Source organism: Oncorhynchus nerka, linkage group LG8, assembly GCF_034236695.1.
Source record: "Oncorhynchus nerka isolate Pitt River linkage group LG8, Oner_Uvic_2.0, whole genome shotgun sequence".
NCBI lineage: Eukaryota > Metazoa > Chordata > Actinopteri > Salmoniformes > Salmonidae > Oncorhynchus > Oncorhynchus nerka.
This window is the reverse complement of record NC_088403.1, coordinates 25,235,512-25,255,181: the sequence shown is the minus strand read 5'-3', so window position 1 is coordinate 25,255,181 and position 19,670 is coordinate 25,235,512. Positions and strand designations below refer to the sequence as shown.

The 19,670-nt window shown below is 42.8% G+C and overlaps 1 pseudogene; it reads right to left on the bottom strand.

Annotated features, from left to right (window-relative positions):
* Nucleotides 1-266: 266 nt before the first annotated feature.
* On the bottom strand, nt 267-19,122 carry LOC115133799 (uncharacterized; annotated as a pseudogene).
* Nucleotides 19,123-19,670: the final 548 nt, after the last annotated feature.

Here is a 19,670-nt window from a genome sequence, read left to right as displayed (position 1 = left end):
ATTTTCCAGGAGTTGTGCTTGGTTAACAGGATTCTGTTATAGCATCAACTTTGCACTCCTTTTTAAATTTTCTACAATTTTCTTTCTTTTTTCTGTTGAAGCGAGGGAGAGGAAGAGGAAGAGGACGACTTTATGACCTGCTTTGACATAATGACCAGTTACTAAAACAAACTGCCAGGTTACATTTCCTTACCATATATAAATAAAGTATGGTAGTGAAGGATAGTGTTAAACCCTGATGGAAATAGGATGATGATCAAGAGTTGTCAGGCGTGTTCGTACTTGAGGTGAAGTCAGGTGCAGAAGAACAGAGAATTGTGAACAGGCGCACACTTTATTATGGCAGGAGAGATATACAGACGGACGCAGCTGCGTCAAAAACCTCCTCCAGCCAACAAGGCAAAGAACGTACCACTCCCACTCCACGAGGTACTGAAGACCCCCCCGCCCGACACCTCGAATCCAAGATGGAACGGACGGAGTACGCCGGGGCCCCCTCGATTACCAGAGACTCCTGGAGCGGACCAACCACCACCGGCCTGAGGAGAGACACATGGAACGAGGGGTTAATATGGTAATCAGGGGGAAGAGGTAACCTGTAACATACCTCGTTCACTCTCCTTTGAATGGCCCCACAAACTGCGGACCCAGCTTCCGGCAGGGCAGACGGAGGGGCAGGTTTCGGGTCGAGAGCCAGACCCGGTCCCCCGGTGCGAACACCAGGGCCTCACTGCGGTGACGGTCTGCGCTGGTCTTTTGGCACAGCGCGGCCCGCTGAAGGTGACCATGGATGGCCTCCCATGTCTCCTACGGACGGCTGAACCAATCGTCCACCGCAGGAGCCTCGGTCTGACTCTGATGCCATGGTGCCAGAACCGGCTGGTACCCCAATACACACTGAAAGGGGGAGAGGTAAGTGGAGAAGTGGCGGAGCAAGTTCTGCGCCATCACTGCCCAGGGCACGAACGCCGCCCACTCCTCTGGCCGGTCCTGGCAATAGGACCGCAGAAACCTGCCCACATCCTGGTTCACTCTCTCCACCTGCCCATTACTCTCGGGGTGAGATGAGGCTGATCGAGACCGCCAAACGTTCCATGAATGCCCTCCAGACTCTCGAAGTGAAGACCGATCAGACACTATATTCTCAGGCACCCTGTAGTGCCGAAAGACGTGTGTAAACAGGGCCTCCGCAGTTTGTAGGGCCGTAGGGAGACCGGGAAGAGGGAGGAGACGACAGGACTTAGAAAAACAATCCACAACGACCAGGATCGTGGTGTTACCCTGTGAAGGAGGGAGATCCGTCAGAAAATCCACCGACAGGTGTGACCAAGGCCGTTGTGGAACGGGTAAGGGATGTAGCTTACCTCCGGGCAGGTGTCTAGGAGCCTTGCACTGGGCGCACACCGAGCAGGAGGAAACATAAACCCTCACATCCTTAGCCAAGGTGGGCCACCAGTACTTCCCAGTCAGACAGCGCCCCGTCCGACCGATCCCCGGATGGCCAGAGGAGGGAGATGTGTGGGCCCAATAGATCAACTGGTCACGGACAGCAGACGGAACGTACAAACGCCCGACGGGACACTGGAGTGTAGCAGGCCTGCTCTATGTCCGCGTCCAGTTCCCACACGACCAGCGCTACCAGGCAGGAGGTCGGGAGAATGGGAGTCTGATCCATGGGCCGCTCCTCTGTGTCATACAGCCAAGACAGTGCGTCTGCCTTCACATTCTGGGAACCTGATCTGTAGGACAGGGTAAACACAAAACCGGTAAAGAACATGGCCCACCTTGCCTGACGAGGATTCAGTCTCCTCGCTGTCCGGATGCACTCCAGGTTGCTGTGGTCAGTCCAGATGAGGAAAGGGTGTTTAGCCCCTTCAAGCCAATGTCTCCACGCCTTCAAAGCCTTAACCACAGCCAACAGCTCCCGGTCCCCCACATCATAGTTCCATAGTTTCCATAGTTTCTTCAAGAAGAAAACACAGGGACGGAGCTTTGGTGGCCTGCCTCAAATGGAAGAGCCGTTCCCCCGCCGCTCTCCCTTCGGGCGGATGGTCGAAGACGGCCCGGAAGCGGTGAACTCCTCAAAGTAGTCCAACGCCGCGTCTCCCTCTCCCCACATGCTGTTTGCCCACTCCAGAGCTCTCCCCGAGAGGCATGAGACGAGGGCGGACACTCTCTCCCTTCCCGAAGGAGCTGGGTGAACGGTGGCCAGGTATAGGTTCAGTTGTAAAAGGAACCCATGGCACTGTGCTGTCGTCCCATCACACTCCCTGGGAAGGGAGAGACGCATCCCGCTGGGACTGGATCCGGACGGGACGGGTAGAGGTAACCCCGCTGACTCCATGGTTGGTGTGAAATTCTGTCAGGTGTGTTCGTACATGAGGTGAAGTCAGGTGCAGAAGAGCAGAGAATTGTGAACAGGCGCACACTTTATTACAGCAGGAGAGATATACAGACGGACACAGCTGCATCAAAAACCTCCTCCAGCCAACAAGGCTAAGTGTATAGCACGCAAAATAGTCACACAACATAAACATATAACAATACAAATAAGCTTTGTGAAAACACAGAAAATAACAAATGCTTAGCCTAGTGCGTACAACACGTAACACACAAATAATTTCACACAAAGACATGAGGGGGAACAGAGGAATAAATACATGTAGTGTGATTGGGGAATGCAAACCAGTTGTGAATGGAACAAGACAAAACAAATGGATAATAGAAAAATGGAGATGGCTAGCAAGCCGGTGAGGTCGACCGCCGAACGCCACCCGAACAAGGAGAGGGGCAGACGTGACAAGAGTTGAAAACGATTACCATAATATTGATGATGAAGATGAAGAGGATGATGATAATTATGATTAAGATGTTGAAATGATTTAGCCAAATACAAGAAACACAAGCTAAACCAGCAATGCCAAACGTAGCTCATTAGTAAGGAAAGAACAAATATTGAATCAACCTGTTGACCTTGACTTTCTCCCATGACCAGTCAAATTAAAACTGTTTTGTTACAGTCAAACTATTTTATAACAGCCTGCAAGAGCACCTTTCAATATCTAGAGGTTAGTATTGAGAAGGCCATGAATAACTGTTGCATTCTAATGCAATTCAACCTCTCTCCATATCAAACATTTGTGACTCAAGTCCTTGTTCATTCATTTCCACTTCTTGGCTGGATTTATTGTCCCTTATTAGTGGGGGAAATGTCCAGGAATGTTTCCTTTCATCATTCAGCTTCCTGGTGCTTTCTTTCTTACATAACACAGCTGACAGGGTGATAATTAACAAGCTGAGGGAAGTCAGCAGGGTCCCTGGGGTGGCCCCAACCAGACAGGGATGGCTGCTCACCCTTCTGTATGAACCGTTGCCACGGTTTCATTCATCATCCCCACCTGTAAAGGGTCATGGGTTTATTTTTACCGGTCTACGAACATGATGTTACCGCTTGCCCTCTTGATTATGCACATTCCCCAAAGGAGTGGTTATATGTTTCAATGTAGCTATTTACTGATACATATAAAAACTGTTCAGTATCTTACCTGACTTTACTGTCAGGAAAACAAAGATCCACTATACATTTCATGATCTGCTGCATGCTGAATAAGATGTTTATCTCAGCTAGTCTAATGGCTAGCCATTCATATACTGTGCCTTGCAATCAACCCCTGCAAGATCCTTCTTATTACCACCCTCATGTCATCACTTTCTCATGGAGGATGATTAGAGAATAACAAAGTCGTCCATGCTTTTAGCATGGTACTGACCATTTCCTTCCTACTGGTATGATGAGCATTACAATAGAAAGTTGCCAGAAAGAAAAATATCTTGGAGCAAATAACTGTAGCTGTCCATCAGCCACAGAACACCACCTAACATCCCATAATTATCCCTCTGGACGACAGGAACTGATAAAGAAGAGACCATTGGCCAGTAGGAGAGCAGAGTGAAGTAGCACTTAGAGATGCGTAGAGAGGCGCCCAAGGCCAGGGGTCAGTTCAAGAGCACCACAGACCCCGGGAGAGACTGTCTCTAACAACATGTGAACTTCTCCAACAGAGTCCTGTATCTGTGTCTGCTTTCACAATCTCAGCACCTTTTGTTGGTATACTTTCACTTTTAAGCTTTTGGCTTTCACCATCAAAGAGTACGGTACAAATAGAAAGATTTAGAAAGAACATCTTTTTTTTCTGTTAAATACACAACGAAAGATGCTGATAGAAAAATCTATTATCTATTTATGTCTTTTCTAGGAATGTAGAAACCTGTTATTAGGTGCCAAGACTTGACCAATGTGTGCAGGGAAAAACAAAGAAAAACTGTGTAAGAATGTGGACCAGGTAATGAAACTGCATACAGAGAAGGAATCATACAAGAGTATAATATCTGTGCAAATGTTGAACATCGTGGATGGTAATACTTCATAATATGCCCCATGGTGGTTCAAATTACATATCTCTCTCTAAAAACCCAGGAGCAAACAGGAAAAAAAGGTCTTATCATTGAGAAAATGTGAACAGAGTAAATGCTGTTTGTGTGGAGAGAAAATAATGTTATCATAGCACCGCTCGCAGCTCAAAATCTAATTCAGTCATTCAGTCATGTTGAATCATTCTCAATGTTGAATAATTCTCAATATGGTGCTACTGTACCAGGAGCTCTGCTTGAGGTCCATTTGGTTTACCATCAACTTAATTAACCTCTCTAGGCTAGTATTTTCACATTCGGATGAAAAGTGTGCCCAAAGTAAACTGCTTGCTACTCAGGCTCAGAAGCTAGGATATGTTATGAATACATAGTATTAGTCGATTTGGATAGGAAACACTCTGAAGTTTCTAAAACTGTTTGAATGATGTCTGTGAGTATAACAGAACCTATTTGGCAGGCGAAACCCCGAGGACAAACCATCCAGGAATTTTATTTTTGAGGTCACTCTCTTTTCAATGAGATTTCTATGGGGATCTAGATTTCTAAGGCACTTGCTTCCAGTTGCTATTGCTTCCACTGGATGTCAACAGTCTTTAGAAATTGGTTGATGTTTTTCCTTTGAGAAATGAAGAAGTAGGGCTGTTCAGAACAAGGGTTGAGTCTAGTGTACTGTTGTGGTTGGGGCGCGTGACCTGAAAGCTCGCACCACATTGTTTTTATCCGCTAGTGAACGCAGTTTATCCCGTCTTAAATTTTACCGATTATTTACATAAAAAAAAATACCTAAAGTTGTTGTATTAGGAAAGTTGTTTGACATTTTTGGACAGAGATTACAGGTAATTTATTAGATATTTTGTAGTCATGTTGTGCGAGTTGGAACCTGTGTTTTTCTGGATCAAACACGCCAAATAAATTGACATTTTGGAGATGTAACGACGGAATTAATCAAACAAAAGGACCATTTGTGATGTTTATGGGACAATTTGTGTTCCAACAGAAGAAGCTCTTCAAAGGCATATATATGAATTAGGCATGAATTATATAATTATTTCTTCTTTTGTGTCGCGCCTGGCGGTATGAAATATGATTGTCTGTGTTTGTTTGATGGGGTGCTGTCCTCAGATAATCGCATGGCTTGCTTTCGCCATAAAGCCTTTTTGAAATCCACCGTGGCTCGATTAACAAGAAGTCAAGCTTTAATTTGACATACTGTTTCTGTATTTTCAAGAATATTAAATATTTACAATTCTGTAGTTTGAATTTGGCGCCCTGCACTTTCACTGGATGTTGGTCAGGTGGGACGGTAGCATCCCATCTAGCCTAGAGAGGTTTTTAATCTACTCCATCAGCCGACTCTCTCTCTGTCTATGCGATAGCAAATGAGCCTGGGGACAACTGAAATGTTGTGAAAAAGTATTGACTTGAATAACAAGCCTAACCGTCACCTAATATGCTTATATAAAACTCCCTAATGTATGCATCTCTCTGCTATGATAGGTGTGATTGCAGGTCACTAAGAATAACTGTTGTGCTGGAGACATAGTGTCAACACTTGTCTGGCACGTTTAGCACAGTTTCAGGCTGGTGCAGCACAGTCACTTAGTATGAGCAGAGTAATTGGACCTTTTTCCCTGAGTGGAGAGCATCGCTTTGATTTATCTCCAGGTGACAGTGAGAAACCTAGCAACAGACCGTTCCAGATATAGCCTATTGCTGCTTCTCTCTGGATCTCACCAGAGCCTTCTGGGTCATAGCATGATGCTGCTCTCTGCATCTCACCAGAGTCTGTCTGGGTCTGGACACACATGCATTTAGACACAAACACACTCTTGGACACAAATACACACAGACACTTGGACCCCCCAAAAATATGTGTGCTCCATCAAGCAATTCCTGGGCTTCAATTACCTATTTGCCAATTGGCCTGGACCATTTGCTGCCGACATGGAGAACCGCTGATCTACGTCTACCGATGTAACTGTTCAAGGGGGTTTCTGTCCCGAAGCAAGCACCTGTTAGCCTGGAGCTATCCTCGAGCTAGGTCCATCTCCCGGCTAGCTGAAGAAATCCATCAGATATTTCCTGGGCTTCAATAACTCTTTTGCCAATTGGCCTGGACCCTTTGCTGCTGACACAGAGCCCCGCCAATCAATCATGACTGGTCTGCCGACGTAACCGTCCGAGGGGGTTTCAACAGCCTCTCCCATTGCGACGTCCCCCTGAGGCCCATCTGCTAGCCCCGGCCTGCTAGCTGTCTGAATCGCTAGCGTAGTAGCGACAACTGAATCGGCTCCCTGACTCATCTTTTGCTACTCATTGGACCCTATGATCATTTGACTACACATCGCTCTCCCTAATGTAAATATGCCTTGTCTATTGCTGTTTTGGTTAGTAATTTTAGTCTTATTTCAGCTCAATATGCCTTAGCTAGCCCTTATGTTCCACCCCCCACACATGCATGCGGTGACCGCACCTGGCTTAAATGGTGCCTGTAGAGACCAAACCTCTCTCATCGTCACTCAATGCCTAGGCTGTTAAGGTTTTCTTTCTCCTCTTCCTCTGAAGAGGAGGTGTAGCAGGGATCAGACCAAAATGCAGCGTGGTAATTTTTATACATCTTTAATAAAGATGAAAACACAAACAGTATACAAAAACAATAAATGTGAAAAGACCTAAACAGCCTATCTGGTGCAAACAAACACAGAGACAGGAACAATCACCCACAAAACACTCAAAGAATATGGCTGCCTAAATATGGTTCCCAATCAGAGACAACGATAAACACCTGCCTCTGATTGAGAACCACTCCAGACAGCCATAGACTATTCTAGACAACCCCACTATACCACAATCCCAATACCTACAAAAACCCCAAGACAAAACACACCACATAATAAACCCATGTCACACCCTGGCCTAACCAAAATAATAAAGAAAACACAAAATACTAAGACCAGGGCGTGACATAGGCTTACCTCCACTGTACTCACATCCTACCATACCCTTGTCTGTACATTATTCCTTGAATCTATTCTTCCACGCCCAGAAATCTGCTCCTTTACTCTCTGTTCCGAACGCACTAGACGACCAGTTCTTTTAGCCTTTAGCCATACTCTTATCCTACTCCTCCTCTGTTCCTCTGGTGATGTAGAAGTTAACCTAGGCCCTGCAGCCCCCAGCATCACTCCCATTCCCCAGGCTCTCTCATTTGTTGGCTTCTGTAACCGTAAAAACATTGGTTTCATGTTAACATTAGAAGCCTCCTCCCTAAGTTTGTTTTATTCACTGCTTTAGCACACTCCGCCAACCTGGTTGTCCTAAATGTGTCTGAATCCTGGCTTAGGAAGGCCACCAAAAATCTGGAAATTTCAATCCCTACCTAAAGCATCTTCTGACATGATAGAACTGCCAAAGGGGGCAGAGTTGCAATCTACTGCAGAGATTTAATTTAATTTTTTTAATTTTACCAGGCAAGTCAGTTAAGAACAAATTCTTATTTTCAATGACGGCCTAGGAACAGTGGGTTAACTGCCTGTGGGCAGAACGACAGGAGCAGAAAGACAGATTTGTACCTTGTCAGCTCGGGGGTTTGAACTTGTAACCTTCCGATTACTAGTCCAACACTCTAACCACTAGACTACCCTGCCTAGTGGTTAGCCTACAGAGTTCTGTCATACTATCCAGGTCTGCTTGTTATAGACCCCCGTTACCGCTTGTTATAGACCCCCCCCCCCCCCCCCCAGCCCCCAGCTGTGCCCCGGACACCATATGTGAAATGATCGCCCCCGCATCTATCTTCAGAGTTTGTACTGTTGGGTGACCTAAACTGGGACATGCTTAACACAATCTAAGCCCTACAATCTAAGCTAGATGCCCTCAATCTCACACAAATTATCAAGGAACCTACCAGGTACAACCCTAAATCCGTAACCATGGGCACCCTCTTAGATATCATCCTGACCCACTTGCCCTCTAAATACACCTCTGCTGTCTTCAACCATTATCTCAGCGATCACTGCCTCATTGCCTGCGTGCGTAATGGGTCCGCGGTCAAACAACCACCACTCATAACTGTAAAACGCTCCCTAAAAGACTTCAGCGAGCAGGCCTTTCTAATCGACCGGGTATCCTGGAAGGAAATTGACCTCATCCCGGCAGTAGAGGATGCCTGGTTGCTCTTCAGAAGTGCTTTCCTCTCCATTTTAAATAAGCATGCCCCGTTCAAAAAATGTAGAACTAAGAACATATATAGCTCTTGGTTCACCCCAGACTTGACTGCCCTTGACCAGCACAAATACATCCTGTGGCGTTCTGCATTAGCATCGAATAGCCCTCGCGATATGCAGGGAAGTCAGCAACCAATATACTCAGTCAGTTAGGAAAGCAAAGGCTAGCTTTTTCAAACAGAAATTTACTTCATGTAGCACTTATTCCAAAAGGTTTTGGGACACTGTAAAGTCCATTGAGAATAAGAGCACCTCCTCCTAGCTACCCACTGCACTGAGGATAGGAAACACTGTCACCACAGATAAGTCTACGATAATCGATCATTTCAATAAGCATTTTTTCACGGCTGGCCATGCTTTCCACCTGGCTACCCCGGCCAACATCTCAGCACCTCCTGCAGCAACTTGATACACTAGCACCGGCTTCCAAGCGGTGAAACACCACTTCCCATTCATTTCAATGGAAGGAAAGAGGTGAGAAGCTGAGAGGGCAGGGAAACTTTGGGTGGTATGGTGGCATGGGAGGCAGTGAAAAATCAAAACTTTTCCCAACTTTATGCAAATCACCAGCGGCGACCAGCGGCGGCATCCTCTCTCACACCAATCATATCGAGTGGTTCCCATGACGAATTTCACGCTATGCGACCCAAGAGACTTTCTTCAGCAAAGATGGCTTACAGAAAATACATTTAAAAAAATGTTTACATTTTTTTATTAAGAGCAACTCAATACATAAAGTAGATTATATACAATGGACAATCGAGCTAGGGGGTACAATATCACATTACAATTACACAAGGACCTTAAGGGACATACATACACTTACAATTCTAACAGATGTTTTTGTTAGTAGAGTATTTAACTGTCTTGAAATACAGTTCAATTTCTTTTTGTAGGGTAAGAAAATGTGTTTATTTGTTTGTAAATTTAAATTTTTCTATATGAAATTTGGCCAAAAGAATAATTAAATTAATTACATAAAAATGTTTCAGCTTATTTCTATCGTATGTAAAGAATCCAAGCAGTACATTTCTCCACAATAGTGTAGAATCTTCAGAAATGTGTTCAATTATAAATCTACTGATGTCTTGCCACAGTTTTCTTACATGAGTACAATGACAAAAAAGATGCTGGGTGGTCATTACAAAAGGAGCAATTTGAGTTGATGTTTTCCTTAAACTTCTTCATATAGTGGTTGGCAGGATAATATTTATGAAGGAAACTTCCTTAATTTTGTTAACAAGTAGTTATGTGTGTGGCAACATCTAAACTTTTTTCCAACAGATATTATCAATAAATCCTTTCCAATAAGGCATGACATAAGGTATAGATACAACTTCCTGCTGAAACAAGGTTCATATTGCTCTGTTGTTGAATGGAGCAAAAGATAAACAAATCTTTCCTACTGATGAGTCAACAGAATGTAGGCTCTGAGGGTCAGGTCTTGACATGTTCCTGAATAACATAGCAACACCTGAGGGAATGGCATCTAAAACAATTGCAAAATCTTTAGGTGTTACAGGGACCTTGTAAAGTGATAAGAATTCTTTATAACTGAGTAAAAGACCTCTGCATTTACCAGTTGGCTCACCAATAGGATATTATTTCTGAACCAATATTCTAAAAAATAAATTATTATTTTTATACAATATATCCCAATTACTCCATATTTAATATCTGTGTGGAGAAAAATTGTGTTTATAAATTAAGGACCATGAAAAGAAAACCTGCCAATGAAAAGCAGAAAGTTTCACTGGAATTGTGTCAATATTATAATTGCAAAACAACATGAAGTTAAGGCCACCAAAAGTAGAGAAGACATGATGAGGAATACAATTCCAGATAGAAGTGGATCTTCTTAGGAATTGTTTTATCCAATTGATCTTAAAAGTATTATTTAAAGTAGTAAAGTCCAGAAAATTCAGTCCACCATTCTCATAAGTGTTCATTACAACAGTTTTCCTAATGTAATGGGTATGGTTTCTCCACAGAAAGTTGAAAAGCATCTGGTCTATCTCCTTGCTTATTTTACTGTCAAGATATAAAGATAGAGTGCCATATGTTAGTCTAGAGATACCTTCAGCCTTGGTTATTAGGACTCTACCTTTTAAAGATAAGTCCCCCAAAAAATACTAGCATGGAAGCAAATGTGATTATAATGTCATAACGAACCATGCAAAAAAAATACAGTTGACAGGAATATATTAGTTAATGTAGAGACAAACTATTATGCATATTTTTTTATCCTAAATTTAATTGACAAAAATCGCAATATAACAAGCCAGCTGACTAGCTGGCTAGCTTTATGTCTGTTGTGACATGAGTATGACTTTGTAATTCTGGTTGTTTCATGTTTTAGGGACTCCTGAAACAACCAGCAAATCAGGCTGTCGTCTTGTGTAACAATGGATGTAAATAATCTAGCTAGCTAAAGCATTTACTTTAAATTTAATGTACAATTTTGTAAGCTTGTCTTGCTGATATTTGACACGCAATGCAGATAGACGAAATAACGTAGCTAGCTATGTTCTTGCTTATTGTGCAGTGAAGGATAAAAATACCTGTATGCCTAAGACTGTGTAGCTATCTAGCCGATCTGTATATGGACCTAAACGTTTGGTATACATATTAGTTCAGATCCTAGCTATCATAGCCAGTTGTATCAACTTCAAAACAGTCTGAATGACATAAATGAAGCCTATGGATTGAGTAGAATATAATATAACTTTTTTGCCAAGGATGCAAGTCGTATATACATGCAGTTATTACCATGCATGAGATCCCCACATTGTAGCCTGCACATTTAAGATATTCACTGATCATGTACTCTACCTTGGAAAATAAAGGTGCAGTTCAGGTATGAATGTCTTTGAGATCGTTTTTCAGTCATATCCAATACCAGGAGTATCAAATTCCAGTCTTTGAATGATGCTGTTTCTACATTTTTGTATTACAATTAAACACTTCAACAGTGTTTACCAATCTTGGTCCTGGGCTCATCAATGGTTGCACATTGTAACTAATAGACTAGAAACAAGATTTAACTAGTTAAATGCTGATTTGTAATTCATATATACAGAAATATAATTTCAAAAACAGTATACTACACTTCCTATGCATCATTTAAATAATCTAAAACCAGTTCATCTCAATATCCAATGCCCTTCATCTGCATTGATCTGAAACAGGATAGCTGTAGTATTTCATCAAATGAGAGACTTCATTTCAACCAGTAGAGAATGTGAAACACTTTATTGAAAGAAGTTCATGATCCAAGTGTTATAAATACAAGTTCAATCTGTACTTCAATGCACATCCGTTGTGCATGATAAAAACAGAGGAAGAAAGAGGAGGCGGCGAGAGAGGTGTAAAAGACAGAAAGGGAAACAGGTAAGAACACAGGAGCAGGGAAGGCAGCATACGATTAGAGAGGAGAGAGACTTGAGAAAATAAGGTAGTTAAAAACACAGTGTTCAATAGGAATCTGTGTGTGCGGCCTCAACTGGTGTCCACACCACAGTAAGTGGCTGCAGAGGACTTTTGCTGAAAAACATGAACGGACACACAAGTACAAACAACATAGCGTAGTTCCAGAAATAATGAAGTGTCTTACTATTCTCCATGGTTGGCCCTCTTGCCTATTATTTGAAGGTGGAAGGAGCCACAGTTATACACCTGAGCCTGCTTATTGCACAACACAATCCATCAATCAGATTGATACATGAGTGTGTAGGTGTGGGTTATAGTGTCTAATTGTTCTACATTTTTTCAACGTGGGCGATTTAAAATAGCCTGTTTTGTTTTTGTGCAGACATCACACACTTACCTAAACAGCACCCTCACCTGAGAAGTAGAAATCAAAGGGAGACAAACTGGAAATTGAATAACTGCAGTTGACATAGTTAAGTAAAAGGAAGAATTATCTTATTGCAATGTGAATGGCTCTTAAAAGAGCCTTTGGTTGTGCATAGTGTTGTCTATGGTGTTGCCAGCAAACAGCACCCTCTTCGAAGAAGTAGGAAGTGAAGATCTCCAGCACACGGATTGCCTCTCTTGCTGCGTTGTTGGACCCCATCCATGAAACATCCTGTAGAGCAGCAGACTTCTGCTCTGGCACACGGCGGCAAGCTGCAGATCCCCTCCTGGTCCTCGTGTCCATCCTCATGAAGTTATTCAGGACACAGGTAGCCTTCACACATCTGAATTCCTCCAGGAGGCAGTCCTAAGATGGCCCTGGTCACCCAACCTTGCAGTGAACTACACGTTAACTGTAGGCAGGAATCTTCAGCTACAAGGTATCTGTAGGAATATGGAAGACAATGTGATTATTAGACTATTACGTCACCAGGTCAATGTGGATTACTAAAGTGATAACATTGGATTGATAGATGCATGGGCACACATGTGCATGTGTAGCATGTGACAATAACAGGATCGTATCAAGGATGGCATCACAAATGAATACATAAATGCCACTTGAAGCTTGATGATGAGTTGACCATTTGAATCAGCTGTGCAGTGCCAAGGCAAAAACAGAAATGTGCACCTCTTTGAGTCCCCAGGACCAGGACTGAGAACCCCTGCTCTTCATTGGGACCTCTTCATATGTAGACAGGCTTTCATAGCTCTCTTTATCTGAGGACAGAAAACCTCACAAGAAACAGACTTCATTGTAGTCATATTACATAGCACTGAATATTATGGTACTATTATCTCCATCCTCACTTCTAGGGTCAGGAACTACACAAAAGTACCATCCAAAATAGCCTACTCTCTCACTGACAGTTGGGGCTGCTATCCTATCACCCTCCTCCATGGCTCCATGGCTAGCTACCTACAAATTCATTTGGAGTTTGTTTTTTACAGTGATGAATACATCAATATCAATATAGATATAGTAAACTCACCCCATTCCGTTACAAATGTGCGCAACCGCAACATTCAAACGAGTCCACAAAGAAAACTAATGGGACTGTAGCGGCTGTGTTGACTTCAAAATCAGGGGTGTGAAGTAGGTTTCTATTCAAGCGTTGATCGACATGGTAATGGCTCTATAGTATTGGAGAAAAGTTGAAAAAACTGACCCTCCGTTACATCATGGCGTGTCATGTCGTAACGTACAGCACGCATAAAGCAACTATTTCTGTCTTACAATCTCTCTCCACCAGGTGTAGCACTTCTCTCATCCTTTAGAAACAAGAAATGGACAGTGACGGGGGTAAGGGGGGATACCGAGTCATTTTTTGCGTCATCATTGCATGCGATCATCATTCTCAAAGCCGCTGTTTACTCTATCACGCATTAGTTTCGCTTCCCCACCCGCCATTTTTAAAAAGACCCGACGGGGCTCATTGCCTGCTTTGATATATGCAGAAACTGGCAGCGTTTAGGTCATGTCATTTATTTTGTTGGAAAGGAGATAAATTGTGCTTTACAATGGTATTGACATTACAGTTGATCAGGAAGTATTACGTTTATGGGGTGCTAAAATAAGGGCAATTTTACAGACCAAGGCGATGTACGCGTTTACGTTAGCTAATATGAAGTTAGGTAGATGGTGATATTTCATTCACTTAGCTAGCCATCTATACAGTATGTTAAGTTGGCTAGATAGCTAGCTCATTTAGCAGCTCATTTGAGTTAGCCTGCACTGTAGCTAGTTAGCTAATAATACATCTTTTTATTTTTCATTTAATTTTCATTTTCAAATGTATTTACTTACTTGAATAGGTTCTCCCAGCCATGTGGACAATTGGAAACAGGGCAGCAATTTTTTTGTCACTAAAGCGTTTTCGAGGATATCACTATTGAACTATGTACCCATTTAATAACCAGACCTTCATACAAACTTGCTATGCCGAATTCTTGACACACAATCGAACATGCTGCTGGATGATGCCATATACAAGTGATTTACGCCCACAAGTGATTTACCGCTATCGTGTACATTCACCGTCAGTCTAAATCAGGGGTCCCCAAACTTTTTCCTGTGAGGGCCACATAACTTTTCCCTTCTCTGATGGGGGGCCGGTGTCAGTTTGTAACAGAAAAAGTGTGACGATCGTAGGGGAGCTTAAAAAATGTATTGTTTTCCAGAAAGCCACACATAACCAAATAACCCTTTCCAGGTTCTTTACAGAAAAAAAGTCAGGAAACAAATAATAACACTATTAATGAAATAAATAATAACTAAATAACCCTCTCTGAGTTCTTCACAGAAAAAACTGGAAATAAATAATAACTAAATAACTCTCTCTGGGTTCTTCATAGAAAAAAAAGCCATGGAACATTAACTTTCTGTCGTGCCATGCACAATCTTAACAGATAAAAGTTCAGCTCAGTTGTCAGAGCAGAATCTCTCTGACACATATGAGCAGTCTCTTAAAGTTCTTGTGTTCCTTCCTTATAATCCTTTTGTAGGTTCCAGTTTGTAGACACCGCTGTTTGCAGCTCTCTCTCATCAACTTCCCTGTGAAAACCACAAAAGAAGCAGGTTGAGAAACTGAACAAGTGATACAGCACCTTACATTTCAATACCAGTATGGTTGTAAAGATGGATTTTATCCCAGTAGATTTTATTATGATTATATTTGTTTATGCTCAGAATGACTCATTCAAGTCAGAAAAGTGAGTTTACCTATGTATGTTCATCAGTGTGAACTGTGGGCCTGCATCTGGCTGGTGAGAAGTTGAATATCAGGTTCCATTCTAGTTACAGCCAGTCTCAAGCACTGATGCAAATGTTCATCTGTCAATCTTGATCTCATCGGGGTTTTCAGCAGTTTCATGCGAGAAAAGGTTTTCTCGCAGATATACGTGCTGCCAAAAACTGTGGACATTTTCATTGCGTGTTTTTTGATGTTTGGATATGTGTCGTTTGGGAGGGCGGCATAGAAGTCAATGAGACTGTTGGGCTTGAATGCGTCTTTCAGAACATCACAGTTCTGTAACTCAGCCAACTCAAACTGATATGAAGGCTGGGCTTCATCAATGTTAACAAAGGGGTTCTGAAAAAGTTTCTTTTGCAGAACATGTAGTTCACTGAATCGCACACCGAACTCCGCCTTTACAGCATTTCCATGCTTCCACGCACTTTTCAGCTGGGAACGGGACCGCTGGGTTCTCTGTCGACAGGTTTTGGGTAGCAGGAAGATGGACGAGCGCTTTTTCACTTGTTCCAAAAGCAGCGCTAATTTCACCTCAAATACATGTCGCAAATGAGTTTCCCCTCGCCTTGTAGCTGCAAGTTAAGGCTGTTAAGTATTTCTGTCACGTCTGTTAAAAATGCGAGGTGCCATTTCCATTCTGGGTTCAGCTCTGGGACCGTTTTGTCTTTTAAATGAAGAAATAGCTCGTAAAAACACCTCAAAACTCTGTCCCTTTGCTCTGATGAAGTTTTGCACGACACCATTTTTCCCACTTTTTGCAGCACAGTGCTTGCTGGTGAATTAGGCAGTGGACTCGTAGCGGGGCACCCCTTTTTCCAACTGTTCATTTATTAGACCACGAGTTTCGCCCACCATGCTAGGAGCCCCATCAGTCGTGATGCTAGCTAGCTTTGACCAGTCAGGTCCAACTTCTCCATGGTTTGGCACACTTTGTCAAAAATATCCTCTCCGTTGTAGTCCCTTTGAGACTTTGGAGGGCTGCCAGCTCCTCGCATATCTCAAAGTTTGCGCTAACTCCACGAATAAAAATGAGCAGTTGCGCTGTGTCTTGCAGTTGCTCTCATCCAAATGAAAAAAAGTCAAATTCTTTCGAGTCTTCTGCTGCATGGGCATTGAACTCCCGATTTCTTCATGTACCCATTTAATTAAATGCATCTTTCTTCTCGGGACACACCTCCTCCAGACAGCATCCATCATTTCTTAACAAACTCTCCGTCAGTGAAAGGCTTACCGCTTCTTGCTATCAGTTTAGCAACCCGAAAGCTGGCCCGAACGGATGCTTGGTTCAGCTGAGCTTGGCGTACAAATGTATTCTGCTGAGATAGTAGTCCACTTTTTAGCTTTGAGAGTTTGTCTGCTCGTATTTGGCCTTGCAAGCTGATTTACTTGTCTTTGTGACGGGATTCATAGTGTCAAGTTGTATTCTTTGAATACCGCCACCGTCTCTTGACAGATGAGACAAACAGCCTTTTCTTTGCATTGAACAAAAAAAAATCGTTTGTCCACTGCAGGTTAAATACATTCTGAATCAATTTTTCTCTTACCTAACCTTTTCACCATTATTCCGTTCTCTCTTTGACAGGGCCGGGCCTAATTTTTTTCTGGAGGCCAAATAGGAAAAAAAAAAATTCATAGCGTCTCTGGTATTGTTCAGAGGGCCGGGCCAAATGTGCTGATTCTGGCCAAGTTTGGTGATTTAGACTCTAAATAATTTCTCAAAATCGTCAGGGTTCTATTCTGGCCAAGAAGAGGAGATACCACAACACTAGGGTCATTCTGTTCCTCTGACCTACCCCAATTATACTCTAACATGTAAAACAATAGGTCTGTTGCTTTCTTTCATCTAGTAACTAATGTACAGCATTACATGTAAAAGCCCACTGTTCAGTAAACACTTTATTTAAGCAATTGATCAATCAAACTGTTTTTAACTGCTTAAAGATTGGTGGTACATTAACCTTTTATTTCATATTTAGAATGACGGAGGGATCACAAGACAAAGGTCATATTTTTTAAAGTATGGAATTACATTTAATTCCACGGCCTCCTCTAAAGAATGACAATCAGCTCACCATTTTGGAGATTGACAGAAGAGATGATCAGCGGAGCAGAGTTTTTACCACCAGTACAGGCGCTGAAGTATGGATATAGTTTTTCAGTGAATATGCAACCAGTGTAAGAGTAGATATGAAACCTGGCCTCCACATCATAAAATTACACCTGACCCTCTTCATAATCCACAAACACCCCCACCTTCTGGGGCTTCTTTCTCAATGAGAGGGTAACAGGGTGTCCTGGGGACCACAGTCCAGTATCCATTTTGAGGCTTTAACATGATCTTTCCCTTCCTGTTGATGGACTCTCTGGCCACTCCTAAATCCCACTTAGTCTTCCCCTGGACCGTCACCTCATAGTAAAATCTCCCAGAGAAGAACCCCTTCTTTCCCAGGACACAACAAATAGAATCAAACCTTTCTGGGTTGTCAGAGAGTTTCTTTAGTGTGCCTTCATGTCTCACTTGTTTCCAATCCTCAGAAAGGGTGAGTTTGGGATATGCTGTATCAGGGTCCAGAGTCACATCCACTGTATACAGCTGAATCCTCTTTAACTCAGCATCACACAACTTCCTCACCTCTCTCATAAGTGCCTCCTCAAGCTGAGATACAGCTCCCATCACAGTCCCTACACAAATATCACAGTGAACACTGATCTTAGACCAGTCCTTAGTGGGTGGAAGGGTGCACAGAGATGGGAAGCTCTGAAGGAGGAGGAGGTGGTCCTCAGTGTGTGAGAGCTGCTCCAGCTTAGTGCTTCTCTTCTTCAGGTCATTGATTTCCTGCTTAAGGTCTTTAATGAGCCCTTCAGCCTGCCTCTCTGCTGCTTTCTGGTTTTCCTCAAACATTTCAATGAGTTCAGCCTGGATTCTCTCAATGAATCGCACCAGATCAGTGAAGACTTGCACACTGTTTGATATCTCTCTCTGTGCCTCTTTCTTGCTGAGATCTACTGAGTGTTTGATCACCTGAACCTTCTGCAGTCTCTCCTGGATCATCTGCTGCACTTCTGCCTCAGTCTTCCCCAGCTGAACCTTCTTCTCTTCATACTCTTCCTCTAGAGGGACAATGTCATGAGCCATATGGTCTGTTTTGAAGCACAACACACAAAGACATGTCTGATCAGTTCTGCAGAACAGCTCCAGGAGTCTGTCGTGCTTCTTACACATCCTGTCTTCCAGATTCTCCACGGGTTTGATCAGCTTGTGTCTCTTTAAGGCTGGGACTCTCTGATGAGGCTCCAGGTGAGTCTCACAGTAAGAGCTCTGACACACCAGGCAGGACTTCAGGGCCTTGAGCTTCATCACAGTGCAGATGTCACAGGGGACTTCAAGGGGTTGAACAGGGCATTGATCTCGGCTGCTGGTCGCCTTCACTTCAACTGACTTCCTGAACTGAGCAGCCATCTCAGATATGAAAGTATTGATGCAAAGCGCAGGTTTTCTATGGAATTTCTCCTTACACATTGGACACAGGCACAGGTCATTGCTATCCCAGTACTGTCTTATACAGGCCTTGTAGAAGTTGTGTCCACATGGAGTGCTTCTACACCTGCATTGCTTGCTGTTTGGGGTTTTAGGCTGGGTTTCTGTACAGCACTTTGAGATATCAGCTGATGTACGAAGGGCTATATAAATAAATTTGATTTGATTTGATGTGAGTGGTGACTGGATCAGTGAACAAATCCAGACAGATAGAGCACAAGAACTGCTCTTCAGACAGGAGACTGCTGGAGGTGGCCATATCTAGACAGATGAGAGGTGAAAATATAAAGCATTTCCTGGGATCAGTTGGCTCTCTATAATACAAACTAGTGACTAAACTTCAGAGAATATATTTTGAACAGGGTAAAAAAAAAAGAGTCAGACAATTCATTAAGTCAAATGTGGATGTGGGGAAATGTTGACTTTGGAATTTCAGTTGACTTTCTAAACTAAATTAATTGGTTATGATGATCGCAACCAATCTTTTGAAATGATTCATTTCAGTGCATTTACCAGGATACCAGCTCATTTGAATATCTCTTACCATAGATGGGTTTGTTGTTTAGCAACAAAACCAACGTGTGCACAACTATGGGACTAAACAGATGGTGTTTGGCTTAATTGTTGATGTGTAACTATATTTTGTCTTCAATATTTATTGAAAGTATAAATTAATTTACACAGCGAGCACTCATTACAGTTGTTGGTTAGATAGCTAGCAATTTTTTTGCCATATTAGCATAGACGTGATATCAGTCAAAACACCTCATAACAAGACATGTGGGCTATCCTACGAAGAAAACTAGA